Source organism: Lepisma saccharinum, chromosome 27, assembly GCF_977018435.1.
Source record: "Lepisma saccharinum chromosome 27, izLepSacc3.1, whole genome shotgun sequence".
Classification (NCBI taxonomy): domain Eukaryota; kingdom Metazoa; phylum Arthropoda; class Insecta; order Zygentoma; family Lepismatidae; genus Lepisma; species Lepisma saccharinum.
Genome location: NC_139255.1, coordinates 32,726,272 through 32,738,547, shown reverse-complemented (window position 1 = coordinate 32,738,547; position 12,276 = coordinate 32,726,272). Strand labels below are relative to the sequence as shown.

Here is a 12,276-nt window from a genome sequence, read left to right as displayed (position 1 = left end):
CGTCCGCTTGGAGGCGCTAGTAACTTCCGTAATATACCCTTCGCACGCAAGGAAGTCACAAAAATACTAAATTCGCTGTTGTAATAAACATTATACACGTAACGTTTCGAACCCTGTAGCAGGGCCTTCTTCAGACTAAGGAACAGCAAGGAAGACTATTTCCACGCAACAAAATAAAGTTGTTGCTTGCAAACCACGGGGCATACCTGGCAATCTGACATCGAATTAAGTGACAGCAAATAATTCTGGAATATTTCCTTTCATAAACTTGTGAATACACTCGGACTTGCACGTCAATTTCACAGGCTCCTGTAAGAACCTTGACAAGCAGAGTAAATATCTGGTCGAAGCGTTACAATGCAAAATACCAGTGTGAATATTTCATGTTATTAGCAATCAAGCAATCAAAGTTGGTGTTTAGCAACTTTAGGATCCCTCTGTAATGTAGTGGGATCCATGAGTATTACCGTGCGAATTGTCCATCGCCATGTTCGTGCATTTTGGTTTGGTTTGATTTGGCGTTTAAAGTCCACTTTGTGCACAGAAGCGAATCGGGACTGGACCTACAGTTTAAAGTGGGATCCGAACCAATATGTGCCTCCTCCAGGTATCGAACCCGGGACCCCTTGATTACAAGGTAACGACGCTACCACTACGCTATCGGGGAGGCCCCTTCGTGCATTTTATTTGACCCAATAAGAGCTTCAAGAATTAAAAGAAAACTCAAAACAAGCTGTTGACAACTTCTTCACCAGCATACATAAAAATCCATTGCTTAAAAACACATAGGATGTAAAAGAAAAATTAATGAAAATAGTCATGGACAATTTGCATGGTAATTCTCATGGATCCCACTGTACGTATATATTCTCTACGTATTCTCTAACTATGAGCAGTATTTCTGTACAGGCTATGTCTGCTGACTAAATTCATTAGAATGTGCTTTTCCTATTTTAAAATCCCTCGTTCCTATAAATACTTCGAATGCTCCCATTTTAAATCGATTAATTTGCTCACTGTTACTAGTCCAAACCAGAAGCAACTGGTGGAAAGTGCCCTTGAAAAACTTCAATCATGACAGAAATAAAATCATACAACCCATCCCCCTCCCCCAAACATTCAACTTCATACAAAATTTACGTGACGGCGAAATCAACTCACGTGCATGTTCCCAGTTTGTACGAGATGATTACGTTTCCTCGCGTGCTAGGTGTTGCCTGGTAGAAGTGAATACAATGACGTCACGCGGCGCAGAAGGCTGGGAGCAAGCCAATATGACGTAAAATGGTTTCCTTTTTTTCATTGCTCTTGTATGTGCCGACAGTCGTTGCATTTGCACAGTAAAGTTCAGTGATGAACGTTTTACGTAAACGAATCTATTATATTATTTCATTTTTCCATTATATACTCCTGTTCACCATAGGCGCCGACTCCTTAACGATGTAAGGGCAGAGCCCCCCCCCCCCCAATAATTTTGCTTAAGAGGATCTAATGTATTATTTTGCTTCTCTTGTAAAGTTTACTCTGAATTGTGCCACATGATTTTAACTTTAAATACACATTTGAAATGTTCTAGACCATCAACTTTGGGGGGCTGAGACCGCCAAAGCATCAACTTTGGGGGGTCTATGACCGGAGACAGCAAAACACATGACTTATTACTATATACTAAGAATATAATTATCATATATTAATCAGAGACATAATAAATTTAGCCAACGACTTCTTCAAGACTGTTTGGGAATCCCCTAAAAGAATGCAAATATTTCATGGTATTATTGATGTGAATGAGAAGGCTGGCCATACTGGACTGCGACCACTTTGCCCTCGTCGGTGGACGTTGAGAGCCTCCAGTATGCAACATATCTTAAGGAACTATGAACACCTTCTCAATTTTTTGAGAAATTTTCTGAAAATTCTACTGACGCAGAATCAAAATGTGCTGGATACCTGGAGACAATGCTTCACTTCAAGACATTTTTCTTTCTCTCCCTCTACTGCCATGTGATGGATCCAATAGAAGAGGTAATCTGTAAGATTCAGTTTCCACATATTGATGCTACAGAAGTGGGATGAAAACTAAAATACTTGACTGACATCTTTAAAGAAAAGCGAATGAGTTTTGAGCAGTTCTGGCAGAGCTCAAAATGCACAGAGGTCAAACCCAGCCAGATGAGCCAGAATTGCCCAGGCAACGTCCCTAAGAGACTTGAAAAACCTAATGCTGTCAAACCTCACAAGTTCTACACTCCAAAATAGTATTATAAATCAATATACACTGACGTGTGTAACACAGCAAAATCATGTGTTAAACAAGGACATGAATCTACAGGACTACAAAAACTTACAGCCGTAGAGAAAGAATGCATCTCAGCTGTGAACAGTTGCACAACAAACTTTCAGCAAACGCGAGAATTATTTCGCCAAGATTTGGATGCCGATAGGCTCTCCTTACACATGTCCATGCTTGGTGATATCGCCAAACAGAAGAAAGTGGTTCTAACTACCATGCGTGACATAAGGAAGTTTCTTTTGGAAGACAGCACCCTCCAGGAGTTTCTGCCTGAAGTTGCCAAATTCATGATGGTCCTCCGCACTGTGCCAGTGACGACAGCTGCAGCCAAAAGGTCATTCAGTGCTGAAGACATATTTGAGATCTACAATGGAGCAGAAGAGACTAAGCAGCTTAGCGGTACTCCTCATACATCAAACTGTGCTTGATAATTTGGACCTGAGACCGCTCGTTAATGAGTTCATAAAAAAATAACCCAGTGCATAGAGCAACTTTTGCTTTATTTTTAAATCATGTTCATATGTTTTTGTTGTGTATGTCACTTTATATCTTAGTGTACATGCTATTTGTTTTTTTATTATTGCAAAATTAAATTTAAAAAGTTAAATATTGTAGCAAGAACAACAAAAGTAAAATTTATTTTCCTGCTATTTGTGTTAGCATTTATGTAAATAATTAAATAAAACTGTTAAATATTGTAAATATTCGTTATTTTATAGGTACGTCAACACTAAGGTTATTTGCAACCCATCACATGTCTGTTGCGGACATTAAAACACACCCATGTCCTCGCCGGGACTCGAACCCGAGACCTCTGGATCAAAGCGAGTTGAGTCGATTGCCCAGCACATTCGGCTACCGAGGCCGGCATAAAACTGTTAGGTTGACCTCTTAATGTAAATACATACTTTTCAATAAAAATGTTAATTTTTATCTAAAAAAAAAAACAAATGAGCAGACACAAAAGACATAAAGCGACTTTGAAACATTTTCTAAACGTTTTTCATGTTACATTTCATTTGCATGAGGAATATAATAGCTGCTTAAAAACTGCTATACGAAGACGATATTTTTATTTTTAAAAAAGGGAGGGAGTGAGTCATTCATTTATTTCAGTGATCAGAGCCCCCCCCCCCCAATAATTTTGACAAGTCGGCGCCCCTGCTGTTCACATAAAGTGGCACACTTTGTAGGGTTTAACAGTTGAAACATTTGCCACTTTATCTGAACATGAGGTACAAGAAGACCTACATGACATTCTAGCATATTTCCATGTTTTCAAGTAGATATTTTTTAAAAAATCACGGCTAAAAGTAACAATTTTGTGATTAATTGATATCAGCAGTTTAAAATAAAAAAACAAAATATGTGAATAATTTGTTGATATTTATAAAATGCCGTAATGGATTTCAAGTGAATAAATTGTTACTTGAACTGAATTGTTCACAATAACGAAGCGAAGACTGGGAATTTATAAATGCTTACTTAAAAAAATTCTGCAGAAATTTAGGGCACGTTCAATAATTTTCCGACTGGAACAAAATCTAAATCAGGTTTGTTAAAGGTCCAGTAATTTTAAATAAATTCAATTCCGGTCCAGGAGAGAAAATTATCAAGCGTAAATGGGTTCTGGACCGTAAAGAATCTTTTTATCTGTAAAGTATTTCAATTCGGTCCAGGAACCTTTCTTCCCGATCAATTTAAATACGGTCCAGGAACTTTTTTTTCCGGATGAATTTAAATTCGGTCCAGGAAACTTTTTTCAGAATCGGTTTAAATAGGGTCCAAGTTCCGTATTGAAATGAAAGGATACACAACTTGGATCGAACACGGACCTGACGATAAGCAATTATCCACTTGTGAGCATGAAAGACTAATCCAGGTGCTGGCTGCCTCGAGAATCTAAGGTACGTACGTACAAGGTAGAAATGGGCGAAACGCAAATTCTGCAGTCACGTTACCCCTCTCAATGTAGCCCCATTCTCTCGCGCGCGTTCCTTCACTTGGTTGTAGCAGCACTGCCGTTCCCTGTTGTAATATCTGCTGGGAACACAGCAGCCTCACGTTACCTCATCGACGGCTCCTATTGGCTGAGGTTCCTGGATCGGATGCCGGAGCAACACGTGACTGGTTTGTTTGAACTCAATGTGACACCACACTAATATAGTCCATTGCGTTATTTACAATCTACAGTAACTCTTCGACAAGGGGGTTTTTGAACGTGGCCCATGAGAGAACAACAGCGTTATGATTTATTTCCTGCGATACGGTTTCTATAACCGCAGTGTGACATTCCAGTGTAAACGTACTAGCGGACATTTTTAGAAGGAAACTTTCAATCGGTCAATCCTGGTCTACGAATTGTAAATAAATTAAATCCCTGGCTTGGAGAGAAAATCAGCAAACGTAAATGAGTTCTAGACAGTGTATATAACCTTTTCATATTTAAAGCATTTCAATTCCGTCCAGGAACCTTTTTACCAGATCAATTTCAATACGGTCCAGGAACCTTTTTTGAATGTAACAATACGCAACGTGGACCGAATTTAAATTGTGCGAGAAAAAAGGTTCCGATCCTGCAACGGAACCCAATAGAACCCAGGCCGAAACCAAGTGTTAGGTAATAATCAAAATCTAATTATTGATAACAACTCATTTGAACCACTTTCCAAATTCAAGTACTTAGGAGTAATACTAAAAAATGAAAATTATATTAAAGAGGAAATAAAAAGTAGGCTTAATTCAGGAAATGCATGTTACTTCTCTCTTCATAAACTTTTATCTTCTCGTTTAATATCTAAGAAACTAAAAGTTAAAATATATAAAACAGTAATTTTGCCTGTAATATTATATGGATGCGAAACTTGATCCCTTACATTGAAGGGGGTTCATAAATTGAGAGTATTTGAAAATTAGATTCTTAGGAAAATATTTGGGCCTAAAAGGGATGAGGAGACAGGTGTGCGGTGAAGGTTACATAATTTAGAAGCACATGATTTGTATTCATGTCCAGATAGTATTACAATGATTAAATCAAGAAGACGTAGGTGGGCAGGCCATGTGGCACGAATGGGAGAGGAAAGAAGAGTTTACAGGATTCTTGTTGGGAAACCTGATGGTAAGAGACCAGTAGGAAGACCAAGACGAAGATGGAGGGATAATGTTGAGATGGACCTAAAGGAAATTGGTAGGGATGGAAAAGAGTATATAGATCTTGCTCAGGATAGGGACAGGTGAAAGGCTTGTGTTGCTGCAGCCATGAACCTTCGGGTTTAAGAAGGCTAGAGAGTTAGTTAGTTAGTTAGAACAAAATCTATTTCCACAACAACAGGTGAATAACGAACAATGTGAAGGAGCACGATACCAAACCCAGTTGAATTTGGTCTTGAAGCAATTCATATTTTTACAAGATGTGAGAACATAGACTTAGCATTTCATGGGACCTACGAATTTGAGGCTACAAAAATGAACTTTTAAGCACCTAAAATAGACTTCAAAAGTATCATATTTGATTCTAAAAATAAAATTGCATAATGCTATAAAAATTGTAATTATGAAAACCTACAAATTAAATGAAATTGTGTTTTTATTCCAATGCTCGTGTCTTCAAACAGATATTGTTAATATATCACCCCCCAGCCTCATCAAAAGTTTTCCGCCGCCAGCAGTTGAACTATGAAATTTTTCGAGTTGATTTTTGTGTCGTCTTAAGAAGGAAAATGAAGCCGCAACTGCGAAAAGTATGTGCAAATAGTAACTTTTTATGTGATGCTATCTCGTCACTTTCAACCATGTCCCGTGTTCGAATCCCGGCCTGGGCATGGATGTTGGTGAGTGTCCATTCATCAATTTCATCATAATCACTCATCCTCATCTTCGCAAATTAGCCAAAAGTGGCACAAAAGGGCGAAGTAAAATAAAGCATATCAATCAACTATGTCACCCATGGCAGCATGTATTGGGTTGTCCGGAAAGTTCCAAGCGTTTTCGACACGGGTATATTTAAGCGCCCCCTATGGTACCAGATGGTAGGAAAACAAATGAAATGGCACTGAAAAAACGATATTTCATTGCATCAAAAGTTGCATTTTCGACACATTATGTTATTCCTCTACAAAAAGGGTGAAAACTCTGCACAAACGTGCAAGCAGATTTGTGACACATGTGGAAATGAAGCTTCAGCTGAATCGACGGTTTGAAGATGTCTTGCCAGATACAAAGCAGAGAATTTCAGTCTCAGGAACGAGGGTTGTGCTGGTCAACCATCAACAATGGACGACCACCAAATTAAGGCACAAATTGAGTGTAATCCAATATCGTCGACCACTAGAGAAATAGCAGAGGCGCTGAACATACCTAAAAACAATGCTTACGAAAATTTTATGAAACTTGGATGCACCCGTCGCTACGATATTTGGGTCCTACACGAATTGTCAAGGAAAAACTTCATTCATCGTTATTCCACCTGAAATATGCTTCTGAAACAAAACAAAACGAATGGCGATGAAAAGTAGGGCGTGTGTGACTATGCTGTGCGAAAACCATCGTGGAGCCAAGCCGGCGAACTACCAAAAACAAACACCACAGCCAAATATCCATTCACAGATGATCATGCTTGTATCTGGTGGCATTTCAAGGTCATTCTGTGCTACGAACTACTCCCACGAAATATGAGAATCAATTCAGCCGTGTACTGAGGCCACCTTTACAAATTGCATCAAAATATCCAGAACATTCTGCCATCAGACATTCACTTGTTCGGGTTTTTACAGAACTCATTGAACGGAAACTCGTTCCGTGACTCCAACGCTGTCGAATAGTGTTCAAGGCAGGTAGTTTGAAGTTGTCAGAACGATGGACCAAGGTCATTGAGAAAAGTTGACAATACTTTGCGGGATATTTTTTTCCCCGCAATATCATATTTGTTTTCTTTTCTACGACGAAAGTGTTCAGAACTTTCCAGACAACTCAATATTATTATTTATATGTGAGACACTTGGTTAGCGTGAAAGGACGCTTCCTGAGATACATTTACAGATACATTCCTGAAAGGATATTTTCAGTGGATGTCTAATTAGTTCCACCGATTTGTGCGATTGTGGCGCCACTCCGCCGGCAGTTGTGAAGGGGCCCTAAACTATTCAATTTCACTTAATTTTAATTTGTTCACTCCAACGTAGCAAGTCTTCTACTTGCAAATGCGGTTATAAAAAGAATTAAAGCTAGTAATACTTTTAGGATTTTGCTTGAAGTTTGCTTAGAATATTATTATAATGGTGTTGTAGAGAGAAGAGGACCTAATACTAGTTGTAAGCCTGTGGGTGCTGTATGCTTTCCGGTGCTTAGCATGTTCTGTATTATCGCTGTTAAGCCTTGTTCCATGTCTTCAGACAAAGATTCACACTAACTTTAGACCCTGTTAGAGGATGGAAACGTTACGTTTTTAGTGAATATTTATTTTAATTTTTTATACAATAAAGTTTGCTTTGGCCAGCATTTGAATGTTTTATGTTCTGTATTATTCTTTTAATACGGGGCAATGAGGAGATGATTGTAAAGTGACGACCACAAACTAGGTGGTCTCTGTTCTGAGCTACCGTGTACTGCCGTCCAGCCTTATTTTGACAGACCATGAACGCTTGAGACTGCAAATGACCCAGGACAGAGAGAGCTATGTAGGGTACGAGGCACACGTACGTATACCAAGCAAACTATGTATGATCTTGTTCTTTAGGTCAAATAAAGGCATTTCTGTCAAGTTGCCACCAGTGAGTCGATGTCCTTGGGGAAAAGATCTTTTGGTTGGTGCACATGTTGAACTTCTTCATCAGATGCGACATGTTTCCCAGAAAGACCTTCCTTTAAGTGGTCCGGAGAGCCAATAATTGCTGGAGGCAAAGTCCAGAGAGTAAAGAGGAGTGGGATAACGTCCATTCGTAAGTCAACAATGGTCTGAACAGTAACAGCAGCAATATGTGGACGGGCATTGTCATGTTGCAAGCAAATGCCTGTTGAAGTAAATCCTGGCTGTTCTTGTCTTATTGCTGACTTTTTTGGCTCCTAGGCCCAAGAAATCAAGATCGCAAGTCTAAAGGAAAAGTCATGTTGACTGTTTTTTGGGGGGGTTAGGAATGGTGTCATACCTGGGGACTACCTGACCAAGGTGCTATTAAGCACCAAGCCCTCCAGTACCAAACAGGCAAAGATATGGGTATGGATTAAATGTGTGGGGCCAATTTAACATCATGTAATTTGCGCCCGAACTTACCACTATTTGGCTACACATTGCGTGAAATTTAGTAAGAGTAAGCTCAAATCTCTATTGTGTTCGTTTTCACTAATAAAAATCTTGAATTTAGACATGGAAAAGGTTCATTGAAATGAACGAAAAAAAATTGCAGGTTGTGAATCGACAGACGGTATAACAACAATTTTACTATGCAATTCTTTGAAACATGAATGCAAAGCAAAAGAAACCCAAATAACACAGCATATCACAAAGTGAATTTATAATTTTGTGATATAGTTGGTTGTAGAGATAAATAAATATTCCCTTTGCTTTAAGTAATGTGAGATTCAACATTTGAAGGAAAAGCGACAATGAAGCAGAAGAGAATCTCTGCTCAAACACAAATTCAATTCCAATCCTTAAAAGCACACAAGCTATAAACCAATGGACATATTTGCTGTCGACTGTACAGAGCAACAACTGCTGGGCAGACTGAAGAGTTATCTTCCGACGAGGATATTCAGATTTACAAACTAAATTGACAAACTGAATCCTTCTCCCACCATCTTGTTTGGATTTTGTTTATTTAGCGTCGATTCTCTGTCCCTTTTGTCTAGTAGGGAAGATGAAGAATAATTAGTTGAAATTGAACTCACAGAGTACACTAATGTCCATACCGGGACTCGAAACAAAATGTCGTTATTACATCACAAGACAAGAGATTGCACAAATTTCAGTTAGGTTTTTCCACCACATGACTTTCCGTTGCTTTACAGTGCGGGAAAATTAGCATCAACAAGATCCAATTGCTCAGAAGATCCCAGGATTTTTATGTGCATATTACAGTCAGGCGTATTTTATTTAGTAGCCGAAAACTTAAAATGTCATCGAATTATAAGACTCTCGTTAATTTTAATTGAGATATTTTTACGTATTTCAAGGATTCTGGATTAATCAAGGATTAATTGAGATATTTTTAGTCATGAAACATACGACGCCAAAGTTGAAAGGACATACTGTTCGTCACAACGTTCATTTGTTCTGCTTACCACGGGGTGACATTCAAGAGCTTCAGTACAAATCCATTAAAAAAAATGTATGATATCCAAGAAAAAAACGAGAATAACTATGGATATTTTGCCTACTATTACTTGTTATTGCAGTTTGTTTTGTAATTTTTGAATCACATATTCTTTTATTTTATATTTTATTATTCATATACAATTTTCGTAACTGGCGTGTTTCATTGGTGGAAGACACTTTCTTTTTGTTTTTTGGATCTTGTAATCCTCCTAACGTTTATTAATATAACTATGTATATACGTTTTCAATGCTGTATTGAAACCTTGAAGCTTTTCTCTTCATTTTAAATCGTTAAATAAATAAGTATATATTATCTTGGCCCATGCGAAAAACATCAAGTATAATTTAAAATGTTAAACCTGTCTTTATGCTGATAATAAATAAAAACAACAGCAAGAAGCAAGGTGAAGTTTGTGGGATGAGAACTTGTAATTAGGTGATTTTAAAAAAACTGAAGGAGTATTTTCCTATTAAATAATGTCATGAAATAATGATAAATTGTATGAAATGTGCGAATTTTGCCATTTTTACCGACGTAATACTTCCCAAGCCTGCATCATCCTGAGTTTTATGCAAATTCAGGAACCTTACTTAATTCTGAAGCAAAATGTCATATGAAAAGTAAAACTTCTTTAAAAACAAATGAGACGAAAGATAAAATTTCTTAAAAAATAAATAACTTTTATAACTTTCCACGATTTTCACTTAGGTGATACAAGGTGAAGAATATCAGCATGAACACAAATTTATTTATGTTATGGAAATAATGTAAAGTTTCCAAATCAAATTTCAGATTTTTATTCACTATAATAACAGCGAAATGTCATTTGATATAGTGAATTTGAACCATACGTTTTGTGTCGATTTTTTTTTATTGCCACAAGTATGTGTGTCTAGATTTTGCTGCTGTACATTAGGATCAATAATGTATATAAGGCTAGATAACTAACTCCGCCGCTTTGAAATGGTCGCGGGTGAAGCCACTCACGAAGCAGCCACGTCAGAAAGAGCGGAACCCTCCATTGGCAGTTATGCTTACGAATGTTCATTTCGAGTTTCTTACAGTTTTTGTAATCGGAAATGTTGTAACGATGAAAAATGAATTCGTAACACATTGCGAGTTGCTTTTACGCAATACAATTCATTCACTGCTATTAGATTAATAGAAAAGTCAGGCAAAAACACTGAAGCCTAGTTTTCGCGTACTATGTAAGGTGTCCATTTTTTATATTTTTTTTATTTTATTTTTAGAAATTAAACGTAGAAATAATAATTAGCAGGATATACGAACCACTGCCTTAATACAACATAAAGAAGGACGTATTTAGGTTGTCCAGGGGGTCCGTACCACCGAAAGACTCAACAAGTACTAAAAATAAATAATGAAAACATGCTTGTTTATCACTTGTATAATGGAGGATTATTTATTTCTACCGAACTTACTGGAAGGCAAGGTTCATATTGCGATCATACGGCTTTGAATGGCAGTACAAAAGGTGATATGATGAAATTGATGAACGGGCACTCACAAAGAACACTCGTGTCAATGCCGGGATTCAAACCCGGGACCCCTGACGTCATACAAGATTATGCACACTACTGCTGATAATAATGTGCTAAAAATATTATTCAGGTACGTAACTTTTCGTTAATTGGATGGCGGCGATTGTGGGGGGGGGGGCAGTCACCCCATCCCCACTTTTTGCCACTTTTGCCAAGGGAAAGTATATAACCGACTATTCCATGGGCTATCAAACTGCGTAGCAGTTATATAAAAAAATGTTGCCACGATTGAAAAATAAATAATTATCTTCCTTGCTTTTTTTAAGTTAACAGACAATTCCAGGGGTTTTCAAACTGTGTTGAAGCTACACACACAAAATAAAACCCTCGATCTCAAGTGTAGTGTGTTGGAATTGGGAAATATTAATAGCATAACATACACGTGACTTGTCCCTAGAGGCAGCAACTTCATATAAATATTGAAGGGGGCAAGATTAACAACAATATCTTTTTTAACTTACGTACAATGTAGAATATTTCCTGATGAATTTGGGGGGGGGGGCAGAAAGTGCCTTGCCATCCCCCCAAAGTTCGCGCCTAGGATTGTACCACAAATAATATAGAAGTATAAAAATATGCAGAGCAAAACACGAATATTACTAGTAATATATACATAAAATAGTTACGTATTTCACAGTATAAATGTAGGTACACAATTAATCATCCGGTCAGTTATATGCACTGCAAGAAATAACCATATTCACGGCTACCACCCATATATGGAAATATCATGTGTGGCATCATTTGTCGAAGGAGAGTCAGCTATCTAGCAGACTTTATATAATTAATTAGGATGCATCATACATATATACTACATCAGCATGTGCATTCACTTTGTTTTACGCAATGCGAAGTTCAAAAATTGAAACAAAGTTCTATAATGCAATTAACATCTGCACAAGCATCAATACAACCCTATTCCTCAAAGATAGAAAGGTTGTAAGAGAAAAATGTATGAACATATCGATGGCCAATTTGTTTGGTAATATTTAAACATGCAACTGTGTAGCAAATATAATAGTATGCAAATTGCCCATCACCATGTTCATTCTCTCAGTTTTCCACAATGTGTGGATCGACAATTGAAATAGAAAAATAGATAAAGAAG

General features: G+C 37.6%; 1 protein-coding gene across 3 annotated transcripts in view; it reads right to left on the bottom strand.

Moving 5' to 3' along the window:
• LOC145980380 (NACHT and WD repeat domain-containing protein 2) overlaps positions 1 to 12,276 on the bottom strand; it is a 157,363-nt gene that overhangs the window by 97,717 nt on the left and 47,370 nt on the right. The gene's annotated exons all lie outside the window — the stretch shown is intronic.